The sequence below is a fragment of the Rhinoraja longicauda genome, chromosome 2, assembly GCF_053455715.1.
Source record: "Rhinoraja longicauda isolate Sanriku21f chromosome 2, sRhiLon1.1, whole genome shotgun sequence".
In the NCBI taxonomy this organism is placed as follows: Eukaryota; Metazoa; Chordata; class Chondrichthyes; order Rajiformes; family Arhynchobatidae; genus Rhinoraja; species Rhinoraja longicauda.
Window position 1 is genome coordinate 90345607 of NC_135954.1, and position 11303 is coordinate 90356909.

Sequence of the window (11303 nt, forward strand, 5' to 3'; positions counted from 1 at the left end):
CCTTCATGACAATGGTATTTCCTGATGGCAGTGGCCACTTTCAGCAGGGTAATGCACCCTGCCATACTGCACACATTGTTTGGGAATGGTTTGAGGAACATGATGAATTGTTCACGGTGTTGCCCATGCCTCCAAATTCTCCAGATCTCAATCTGATTGAGCATCTGTGGGATGTGCTTGATTGACAAGTCCGATCCACGGCAGCTCCACCTCGCAACTTACAGGACTTGAATGTTTTGGTGCCAGATACCACAGGACACCTTCAGGGGTCTTATAGAGTCCGTGCCTCGGCGGGTCAGCGCTGTTTTGGCGGCACACGGAGGACCAACAGCATATTTGGCTGATCGATGTATATCAATATTTTGGATGATAATGTACATGGCAAGATTAGCAAGTTTGCAGATGATACAAAAGTGAGTGGTATTGCAGATAGTGAAGATAGTTGTCAAAAATTGCAGCAACATTTTGACCAGGTGGCTGAGGAATAGTTGATGGAATTTAATACAGAGAAATGTGAGGTGTTGCATTTTGGAAAGTCCAACATGGGCAGGACCTACACAGTGAATGGTAGGGCTCTGGGAAGAGTTGTAGAGCAGAGGGATCTAGGAGTGCAGGTACATATTTGCTTGAAGGTGGTGTCACAGGTAGATGGGGTGGTCAAAAAGGGTTTTGGCACATTGGCCTTCAGCAGTCAGAGTAGTGAGTGTCGAAGTAAGGAGTTCATGTTGCAGTTATATAAGACATTGGTGCGACCGCATTTGGAGCATTATGTTCAGTTCTGGGCACCATGTTATAGGAAAGAAGTTGTTAAGTTGGAAAGGGTGCAGAGAAGATTTACAAGGATGTTGCCAGGACTCAAGCAATAAGGAGAGGTTGAGCAGGCTGGGACTCTACTCCCTGGAACACAGGAGGATGAGTGATGATCTACACATCTATGTGTATAAAATCATGAGAGGAACAGATTGAGTAGACGCACGGTCTTTTGCCCAGAGTAGGGGAATCAAGAACCAGAGGGCATAGGTTGAAGGTGAAGGGGGAACGATTTCATTGGAATCTGAGGGGTAACATATTCACACCAAGGGTGGTGGGTGTATAGAACAAGCTGCCTGAGGAGTTAGCTGAGGCAGGGACTATCGAAACGTTTATGAAGCAATTAGACAGGTACATGGATAGGACAGGTTTAGAGTGGTATGGGCCAAATGCAGGCAAGTGGGACTGGTGTAGATGGTCTATGTTGGTTGGTGTGGCAGGTTGGACTCAAGGACCTGTTTCCACACTGTATGACTCTATGATTCAAAAGTTTTCATGCTAATTTTACTTAATAATTAGTTATTCCATCCAATCTTCTGACCTACCATCCATTATGTACAATTAGGACCAATTAAGTATGAAAAAGAAATGAAAAAAACAATGTTAAATTGAAAATTAATATGCATGCAATAATGTTAAACAACGAAACATTATTGTTGCATTGAGAGATACTCGATTGTTGATGACATCAACTTGAAGTATTTTTTATATTAAATTTCTTTGTGATAAAAGAATCGTAAATTCTATTTGTATATGTCAAAAGGTAAATTGAGTAAATTTGTTCTATCAAGGTGATCGGCGTATAATTCTTCTGCCTAAGCAGGGATGGTATCATGGTAAATGTGGTAAACCACACCCCATGAACTGAACTACACGTAGGCACTGCAATGGGTTTTTTATTATTTGCATTGACCTAGAAACATATTTACGCAGTTGCTGGTTTGAATATAGTCTTACCTAGCTCTGAAAATAATCCAATTTTTTAAAAGTTTCATATCATAACTTTAAACTTATGGAATTATTTTTTTAGAAGGTCTTTTTAGAAGATTTTTTTAGAAGGTCTTTAGAAGGCGTTTGTTTAATTTTATATTTTCCAGTAATCTATTATTTGTTTTAAATCAGGTGGTTTGTTACTTCCAAAGCTTTGCTGTAATATCTGAAATTAGGACTGTTTTGCCTTAAATTCAACATCAACATAGAGCATCGGTGAATCTGGAGCCCTAGGTAAGTTATATATTCTTTCTATGCATGAAGATTATTTTTTAGGAGAATCTAACCATTACTGATGATGCAAAATTAAGGATCGGCAATTAGAAATATTGTGTGATTCATAATGAAGTCATAAGGAAGTTGCATTAAAAAATAACTAAAATTTAAAGCAGATCTACAATGGTAAATGTTAAAAAATCATTACAAAACAATAGAAAAGTGATTTTGCTCCTTTCTGCTCTAAATTCTGTATTTAATTTAATACCCATTTTCGGACCATCTAATTTCATGAAAATCCCTTGCAGACCCATATACGTAACAATGGGGCTATTATACTAAGCTGAAATACATTTGGGTGTAAGGATTAACAAACAGATATCAAAGAAAGGGGAAATGTGAGCAAGACATAACTGAGCAAGCACACGTGCCTTGAAACTGCTTGGAATTTTATAACCAGTATTAATGTCCAATTATCCACATCTTTATATGCAATTACCCAAGATATTTGAGATCAGCTATCATTTGAAATGTTCACAAACCAGCCCAACCAAAATTGTTAACTTTCCAGACGAAGAATCGTGGGCGTAAACTCATATTAATTCTCTGTGATTCAGCTCGTCAGAGCACCAACGCACTACAATGCTAGTCAGACATTTGCACCATGCCTTTAAACGACTCCTATTGAATTGCATGCATGGAGAGCAGGTTGTGGTCTGGGTTTTCTCCCACATAAAGTTTCCGTCTTATCAGAGGGGAATCCCCTGCTTGCACTCTACTTTCGGTTGCTTGAATCACATAGAAGCCAGGATATAACAAAGTATTGCTGAATATCGTGCATGGTGTCAATCAAATGTTTTAAATTTTAATTGAGGACTTTCAATAGTCGTAGAGTCATGCAACACAGGAACGGGCTCTTCGGCCCACCACAACAATACGAACTATTTTGCCCAGCTACACTAAGCACATTTGTCCACATTCCCTCCATGCCCTATCTCTTCAAATGCCTCACAGGCATCAGAACAAAGTGCATCACAGGCAAGACCCTCCCTATCATAAAAGTATCTATATGAGATACTCAAGAAGGAGTCATCTATCATCAAGGATGACCAATAACTAGGTCATGACTTCTTGCTGCTACCATTGGGCAGGAGGTACAGAAACCTGAAGTCCCACACCATCACGTTCATAACAGATACCTTCCTACAACCATCAGGTTCTAGAACCAATCCTACCTTAGTAACGAAGCAGTACGGACTTGTTCGTTAATTGCGTATTTTTACACGTGAACCTGTAGAACATAGAACAGTACAGATGTTTTTTGCATAGTATTTTTTACTTTTCACTGTCTTGTGGAATTTATATATAACTAGACCAAGTGGACCCGTTGGGCCCAAACCTCTCCTGCATTGGTGCAGCACCCTCTCCTCCCCTCTCCCTCCCTCCCCCCTTTCTCCACCCCCTCCCTCCCCCCTCCCTCCCTCCCCCCTCCCTCCATCCCCCTCCCCCCTCCTCCTCTCCTCCATCTCCTCCTCCCCCCACTCCATCCCCCTCAACCCCCCTTATCCTCCCTCCTCCCCCTCCCTCCCTCTTCTCCCTCCACCCCCTTCCCTCTCTTCCCCCATCCCTCCCTAGTAGATTTAAACTTTAAAATGTGAATAACTTTTAAAATATAACACCGATTTCAATGAAACTTCTTCCATTAGCACCAAAGGGATGACAGTGAGTAAGGTGGGTCTAAAATTGTCATGCTGTCGTGTACCATTTTGGCCGTAGTTCAGGAACAAAAACGAGAGTTTTAGTATATAGGTAGATTAATGTTTTTGTATTTTGTCTTTGTGCCTATGATGCTGCTGCAAGCCAGATTTTCATTGTATCTGTATCTCACCAGACTTGTGCATATGAAAATAACCACAACTTGACTTAATGTAGTCATGTATCTGACTCCTCTGATAGTGCATTCCAGATATCAATCATTCTCTATGTTAAAAAAAAAGTTTACTCCAGATCCCCTTCAAAATTCCTTCCTCGCAACTTAAGCTTATGCCATCTTGGAGCATGGATATCAAAATATGTTGTATAAAAGATGGCTGTCATTACTGACACCTATCATCTCAGCTCTAGGACATGACTGCACGATTTCCCCAGAACAGCATCTTACGCTCAACCATCTTCATCTGGTTTATCAATTACCTTTTTCTTTCATATGTTTAGCATTTGTGACATTCACGGATGAATGCTAAATGTTCAATTCCATACAAAACTCTTCAGCAAATGAAGCAGCCCATGCCGATATTCAGCAAGACCTGGATAACATTTGAACACGTGTTAATAAGCAGCAAGTAATGTTCATTCCACAAAAGTGCAAATCGATTACATCTATAACAAGAGATCTAAACCAATGGTATCACTGTTGTATTGCCCTCTATCAAGGTTCTGGGATCATCTTTAACCAGAAACTCAACTGGACCACAATATAAATACCGTGACAATGAGAGAAGGCCAGAGATTGGAAATCCAGCTGCAACTGACTCAACTTTTTTCACCATTTGCAAGGTAGATCTGGAACATGACAGAATACTCTCTGCTTACCTGAATTAGTGGATATATCTATGAGTAAATATACTTATAAATGTTCTGTATCCTCAATCATTAACCTTATGATGGTAATAATCATATTATCAATGCGCAATAAATAATCAGTAAAACAATGTAATTCATTCTTATTATAAAGTAGATAAATAATGATGGGAAGATGTTTTTGGCTGTCAAGATCAACTAGAGCACAAAAGGTCAAGATGTGGCAGAGATTTGGTGGTAACTTGTAAATGAGAACAGAAAAGAGCGGCTTTCATATTTCCAAATCTGGCCCAGATAGAATGGGCTTGTTCAAGACTGGATGATGGTAATTGAGATCCGATATCCTTGCTTTCAAGAACTCTTCAAAATAAAGAGTGTTCGGTATTTCAGGAAAGTTTCACAAGTTTCAACAGTCTCTTTCACACTGTTCGCCCTGAATAGTTTATGTTTCCTTATTTGTCTTTGATAAGTTTCTGAATAATATACACTTCCTTGGCCACACTTCTTTCCTCAGCAAATGTCTCTGGCTCCGGTCCAACGTGATCCCACCACCATTCACATCATTTTCCCTTTCTGCATTTTGTAGGGACTGCTCACTTTTGTCACTCCATTGTCTGCTCTTCCATCCCCACCCACCACTCCCCGCATTACATCATCTTTCCAGGCACCCTAAGAAGATGCAACACTTGTCCATTCACCTCTTCCCTTCCCACTATAATGGGAACCAAACAATTATGACAGGTAAAGCTGTGATTCATTTGCATTTCTTCCAATTTACTCTACTATATTTAGTGTTCACATGTTTGATAGATTGAAGAAATCATACTAAAATTTGCACAATCTGCAGGGTGATCGTGAGCTTCTTGTTGCATGGCACTTTAATTTTCAATCCCATTCCTGATTATTTGTGGTCTCTTCCATTGCCATAGTAGGCCCAACATAAACAGTGTCTTCCATCTGCAGACCTCCCAACATTTAATTTTACAAATTCAGAATTTTGATGTCCAAAATTCAGAATTTTACATCAAAATTCATAATATGGAGCGTAATGCAACTTTTCAGCAAAAAAAGGTATGCACGCCAAATGCGTGTACGCATTGCGCTACTACATTCATGTGTGAAAAACGACTATTATTTCCAACAGTCTGTAGTTCTTGGACTACATGTACAATGTCAGGCCTATCGTGAGTATATTCAGCTATTTATAGAAAGGTTATTGAACAGAAATATTTTTTACAACACAAAGAAAAAGTTGTTGTTTTGTTTTCTCTATTTTGCTTTTTCTTTACACAAAATGTATGACTAAGTTATGAAGAAAGTTTCATTTAAAAATGCACATATATAATTTCATTGAAGACATACTTGCTCCAGTGGTCTTCAACAGCAAACCACAACAGTCCATGTCCCCCCACCCCCCAACTACCCTCCCCCCCACTCCCACCTACTCCCCTTTCCCCCCCACTCCCGCCCTCCCCTCCCCACCTCCACTCCCCCACCCACCTCACATCCCCTCTCCCCTCCTACCCCCACTCCCCCCTCCCTTCCTCCACCCCTCCCATCTTCCCCCACCCTCCTCCCACCCCCACTCCCCTCCTACCCCCACTCCCCTCCTACCCCCACTCCACCCCCACCCCCACCCATCTTCCCCCACCCCCCTCCCACCCCCACTCCCCTCCTACCCCCACTCCCCTCCTACCCCCTCCTTTCCTCCACCCCTCCCACCCCCCCTCCCATCCACCCCCACCCCCTCCCACCCCACTCCCCTCCCACCCCCACTCCCCTCCTACCCCCACTCCCCCCTCCCTTCCTCCACCCCCCCCCCCCCACCCATCCTCCCCCACCCCCTCCCACCCCTGATTTCACAATTTCAGCCATGTTCAAGAATCTACCACTAGAAGTACTTTCTCCTCCTCTTTTGGCATTTTGAAGGAATCAATCATTTCACAACTGCCTGGTCCACTCAGTTGTCCCCACCTTCCCATCACTTTGACACTCCTGCATACAATTGCAGGAAATGCATATCTATTATTTCACTTCTTTCATTCCCTCTCAAATAATCTGTCCAGGTAATGCAGCGATTCACTCACACTATGTCCAGTTTAGTGTCTAGAGTTGCAGATTGGGTGATCGCTTTGCAGAGCATTTGCATTAAGAACTTTTCCCAGAGTGGAAATATCAAAGACAGGGCATACCTTTCAGATGAGGGGCAAAATTTAAAAGAGATGTGCTGGTCAAGTTTTATTACACAGAGTGATGGGTGTCTGGACCTCACTGACAGGGGTGGTGGTGCAGGCAGATACAACCGCCCACTCAGTTCTTTTGGGTGGGCGGTTGGAGCGGTTGGAGCAGCGGCCGGGTGGTAGGTTTAGAAACCGAGTATGGGGCTTTGTTTGGGGAGTATGAGTGCCAGGGCAGTTTATTGTTCTGGGTGTCGGATGTGGGGAATCTGGGAGTCTGATAGTCTTCCAGACATCCACATCTGCGCCAGGTGCGACGAGATGGGGCTCCTAAGGGACCGTATTAGGAACCTGGAGCGGCAGATTGATGACCTACGTCTGGTCAGGGAGAGTGAGGAGGTTATAGAGAGGAGTTACAGAGAGGTGGTCACTCCAAGACCACGGGAGGTAGACAAGTGGGTCACGGTTAGGGGGGGCAAGGAGCAGAGGCAGGGACTAGAGAGTACCCCGGTGGCTGTACCCCTTGGAAATAAGTACTCCTGTTTAAGTACTGTTGGGGGGAACAGCCTACCTGGGGGCAGCGACGGTGCCCGGGCCTCTGGCACGGAGTCCGGCCCTGTTGCTCAGAAGGGTAGGGAAAGGAAGAAGAGAGCGATAGTAATAGGGGACTCTATAGTGAGGGGGTCAGATAGGCGATTCTGTGGACGCAGTCGGGAGACCCGGATGGTGGTTTGCCTCCCTGGTGCCGTTGTCCGGGATGTGTCTGAGCGTGTCCAGGATATCCTGAAAGGGGAGGGAGGGGAGCCAGAGGTCGTGGTACATATAGGTACCAACAATATAGGTAGGATAAGGGAAGAGGTCTTGAAAGGAGAATTTAGGGGGCTAGGAAGAGAGTTAAAAAAAAGGACTTCCAAAGCAATAATCTCAGGCTTACTGCCTGTGCCACGCGATAGTGAGAATAGGAATGGAGTGAGGTGGAGGATAAATACGTGGCTGAGGAACTGGTGCAGGGAGCAGGGATTCAAGTTTCTGGATCATTGCGACCTCTTCTGGGGGAAGTATGACCTGTACAAAAAGGACGGGTTGCATCTGAACCTAAGAGGAACCAATATCCTGGCGGGGAGATTTGCTAAGGTAATTGCGGAGACTTTAAACTAGTACGGTTGGGGGGAGGGACTCAAACACAGAGAGCTAATAGGCAGTGTGTGAGGCAGGAGGCAGAAAAGGGAAACACTCAGACCCAATATGTAGGAGAGAAAGAAGGGAAAAGAAATAAACTGAGAATAAGAAATGATGGGTCCCTTAAATGTGTATATTTTAATGCTAGGAGCATTGTAAGAAAGGTGGATGAGCTTAGAGCCTGGATTGACATCTGGAAGTATGATGTTGTGGCGATCAGTGAAACATATTGCAGGAAGGTTGCGATTGGCAATTAAATATTCCAGGATTTCATTGTTTCAGATGTGATAGAATCGGAGGGGCAAGAGGTGGGGGTGTTGCATTGCTTGTCAGGGAGGATATCACAGCAGTGCTTTGGCAGGACAGACTAGAAGGCTCGATTAGGGAGGCTGTTTGGGTGGAACTCAGAAATGAGAAAGGTTTAGCAACACTTATAGGGGTGTATTATAGACCGCCAAATAGGGAACGAGAATTGGAAGAGCAAATATGTAAGGAGATAGCAGATATTAGTAGTAAGCACAGAGTAGTGATTGTGGGTGATTTCAATTTTCCGTACATAGACTGGGAATCACATTCTGTTAAAGGGCTGGATGGTTTGGAGTTTGTAAAATGTGTGCAGGATAGTTTTTTGCAGCAATACGTAGAGGTACCTACCAGAGAAGGGGCAGTGTTGGACCTCCTGTTGGGAAATGAGACGGGTCAGGTGATGGAGGTATGTGTTGAGGAGCACTTTGGGTCTAGTGATCACAATGCCATTAGTTTCAATATAATTATGGAGAAGGTCAAATCTGGACCAAGGGTTGAGATTTTGGATTGGAGAAAGGCTAATTTTGAGGAGATGAGAAAGGATTTAAAAGGAGTGAAATGGGACTTTTTGTTTTATGAAAAGGATATAATAGAGAAATGGAGGATATTTAAAGGTGAAATTTTGAGAGTACATAGTCTTTATGTCCCTGTTCGGTGGAAAGGAAAGAATAATAATTTGAAAGAGCCGTGGTTTTCCAGGGAAATTGGACACTTGGTTCGGAAAAAGAGGGAGATATACAATAAATATAAGCGGCAGGGAGTAAATGAGGTTCTTGAGGAATATAAAGAATGTAAAAGGAATCTTAAGAAGGAAATTAGAAAAGCGAAAAAAAGATATGAGGCTGCTTTGGCAAGTAATGTAAAAGAAAACCCCAAGGGGTTCTACAGATATGTCAATAGCAAAAGGATAGTGAGGGATAAAATTGGTCCATTAGAGAGTCAGAGTGGACAGCTATGTGCTGAGCCGGAAGAAATGGGGGAGATATTAAACAATTTCTTTTCTTCGGTATTCACCGAGGAGAAGGATATTGAATTATGTGAGGTAAGCGAAACAAGTAGAGTAGTGATGGAAATTATGAGGATTAAAGAAGAGGAGGTACGGACACTTTTGTAAAAATATAAAAGTGGATAAGTCTCCAGGTCCTGATAGGATATTCCCTAGGACATTGAGGGAAGTTAGTGCAGAAATAGCAGGGGCTATGACGGAAATATTTCAAACATCATTAGAAACGGGGATGGTGCCGGAAGATTGGCGCATTGCGCATGTTGTGCCTTTGTTTAAAAAAGGTTCTAAAAGTAAACCTAGCAATTATAGACCTGTTAGTTTGACGTCTGTGGTGGGAAAATTAATGGAAAAGATACTTAGGGACAATATATATAATTATTTGGATAAACAAGGCCTGATTAGAAACAGTCAACATGGATTTGTGCCTGGAAGGTCATGTTTGACTAATCTTCTTGAATTTTTTGAAGAGGTTACCAGGGAAATTGATAGGGGCAAGGCTGTGGATGTTGTCTATATGGACTTCAGTAAGGCATTTGACAAGGTTCCACATGGAAGGTTGATTAAGAAGGTTAAATCGTTGGGTATTAATAGTGAGGTTGCAAGATGGATTCAACAATGGCTGAATGGGAGATACCAGAGGGTAATGGTTGACAATTGTATGTCAGGTTGGAGGCCAGTGTCTAGTGGAGTACCTCAAGGATCTGTGTTGGGTCCACTGTTGTTTGTCATTTACATTAATGATCTGGATGATGGTGTGGCAAATTGGATTAGTAAATATGCAGATGATACTAAGATAGGTGGTGTAGTTAATAATGAAGTAGAGTTTCAAAGTCTACAGAGAGATTTGGGCCTTTTGGAAGGGTGGGCTGAAAGATGGCAGATGGAGTTTAATGCTGATAAGTGTGAGGTGCTGCATTTTGGTAGGACAAATCAAAATAGGACGTACAGGGTAAATGGTAGGGAATTGAGGAATGCAGTGGAACAGAGGGATCTGGGAATAACTGTGCATTGTTCCCTGAAGGTGGAATCTCATGTGGATAGGGTGGTGAAGAAGGTGTTTGGTATGCTTGCCTTTATAAATCAGAGCATCGAATATAGAAGTTGGGATGTAATGTTAAAATTGTACAGGGCATTGGTGAGGCCGAATCTGGAGTATGGTGTGCAGTTCTGGTCGCCAAATTATAGGAAGGATGTCGACAAAATGGAGAGGGTACAGAGGAGATTTACTAGAATGTTGCCTGGGTTTCAGCACTTAAGCTACAGAGAGAGGTTGAACAGGTTGGGTCTTTATTCTTTGGAGCGTAGAAGGTTGAGGGGGGACTTGATAGAGGTTTTTAAAATTTTAAGAGGGACGGACAGAGTTGACGTGGGTAGGCTTTTCCCTTTGAGAGTGGGGAAGATTCCAACAAGGGGACATAGCTTCAGAATTGAGGGACAAAAGTTTAGGGGTAACATGAGGGGTAACTTCTTTACTCAGAGGGTGGTGGCTGTATGGAATGGGCTTCCGGTGGAAGTGGTGGAGGCAGGCTCGATTTTATTATTTAAGAGTAAATTGGATAGGTATATGGATAAGAGGGGATTGGAGGGTTATGGTCTGAGAGCAGGTAGATGAGACTAGGTCAGAGAGAGTGGTCGGCATGGACTGGTAGGGCCGAACGGGCCTGTTTCCGTGCTGTAGTTGTTATATGGTTATATGGTTAATAGTGGCATTTAAGAGGTTTCTCGATAGGCACATGGATATGAAGTGAATGGTGGGATATGTTCAGGCATAGGAGGTTGGTTTAATCTGACATCAAGATTCTGTCAATGTTCCTGTAAATCTACTAATTCCACTAGTCCATCCATTATTGCGATGTAATACTTTCCACAACGTAAACACCCCGGGTGGGTGGGATCTTTAAGGCCTGACAGTCTGCCGATCTGTCATGTTTAGAGCTGTCATCTTCTTCTGGATGACCAGCAATGCCCCTCTTTATGTCGCTCTCTACTACAAGATCTCAAACTAGGAATCTGTAGGTTTATTCACAAAATGCTGGAGT

At 42.9% G+C, this 11303-nt stretch overlaps 1 protein-coding gene across 4 annotated transcripts in view; it reads right to left on the minus strand.

Moving 5' to 3' along the window:
* Positions 1-11303, minus strand: part of stx17 (syntaxin 17) — a 45989-nt gene that overhangs the window by 33955 nt on the left and 731 nt on the right. For 3 of the 4 annotated variants that reach the window (XM_078423565.1, XM_078423582.1, XM_078423592.1), the window contains exons 2-3: positions 4210-4322; positions 3252-3307 (exon numbers count right to left, since the gene is read on the minus strand). The exons of the other annotated variant lie outside the window; for it this stretch is intronic. The gene's annotated coding sequence lies outside the window, so the exon portion shown is untranslated. The remainder of the gene's footprint in view (positions 1-3251; positions 3308-4209; positions 4323-11303) is intronic. 4 annotated transcript variants of the gene reach the window in all.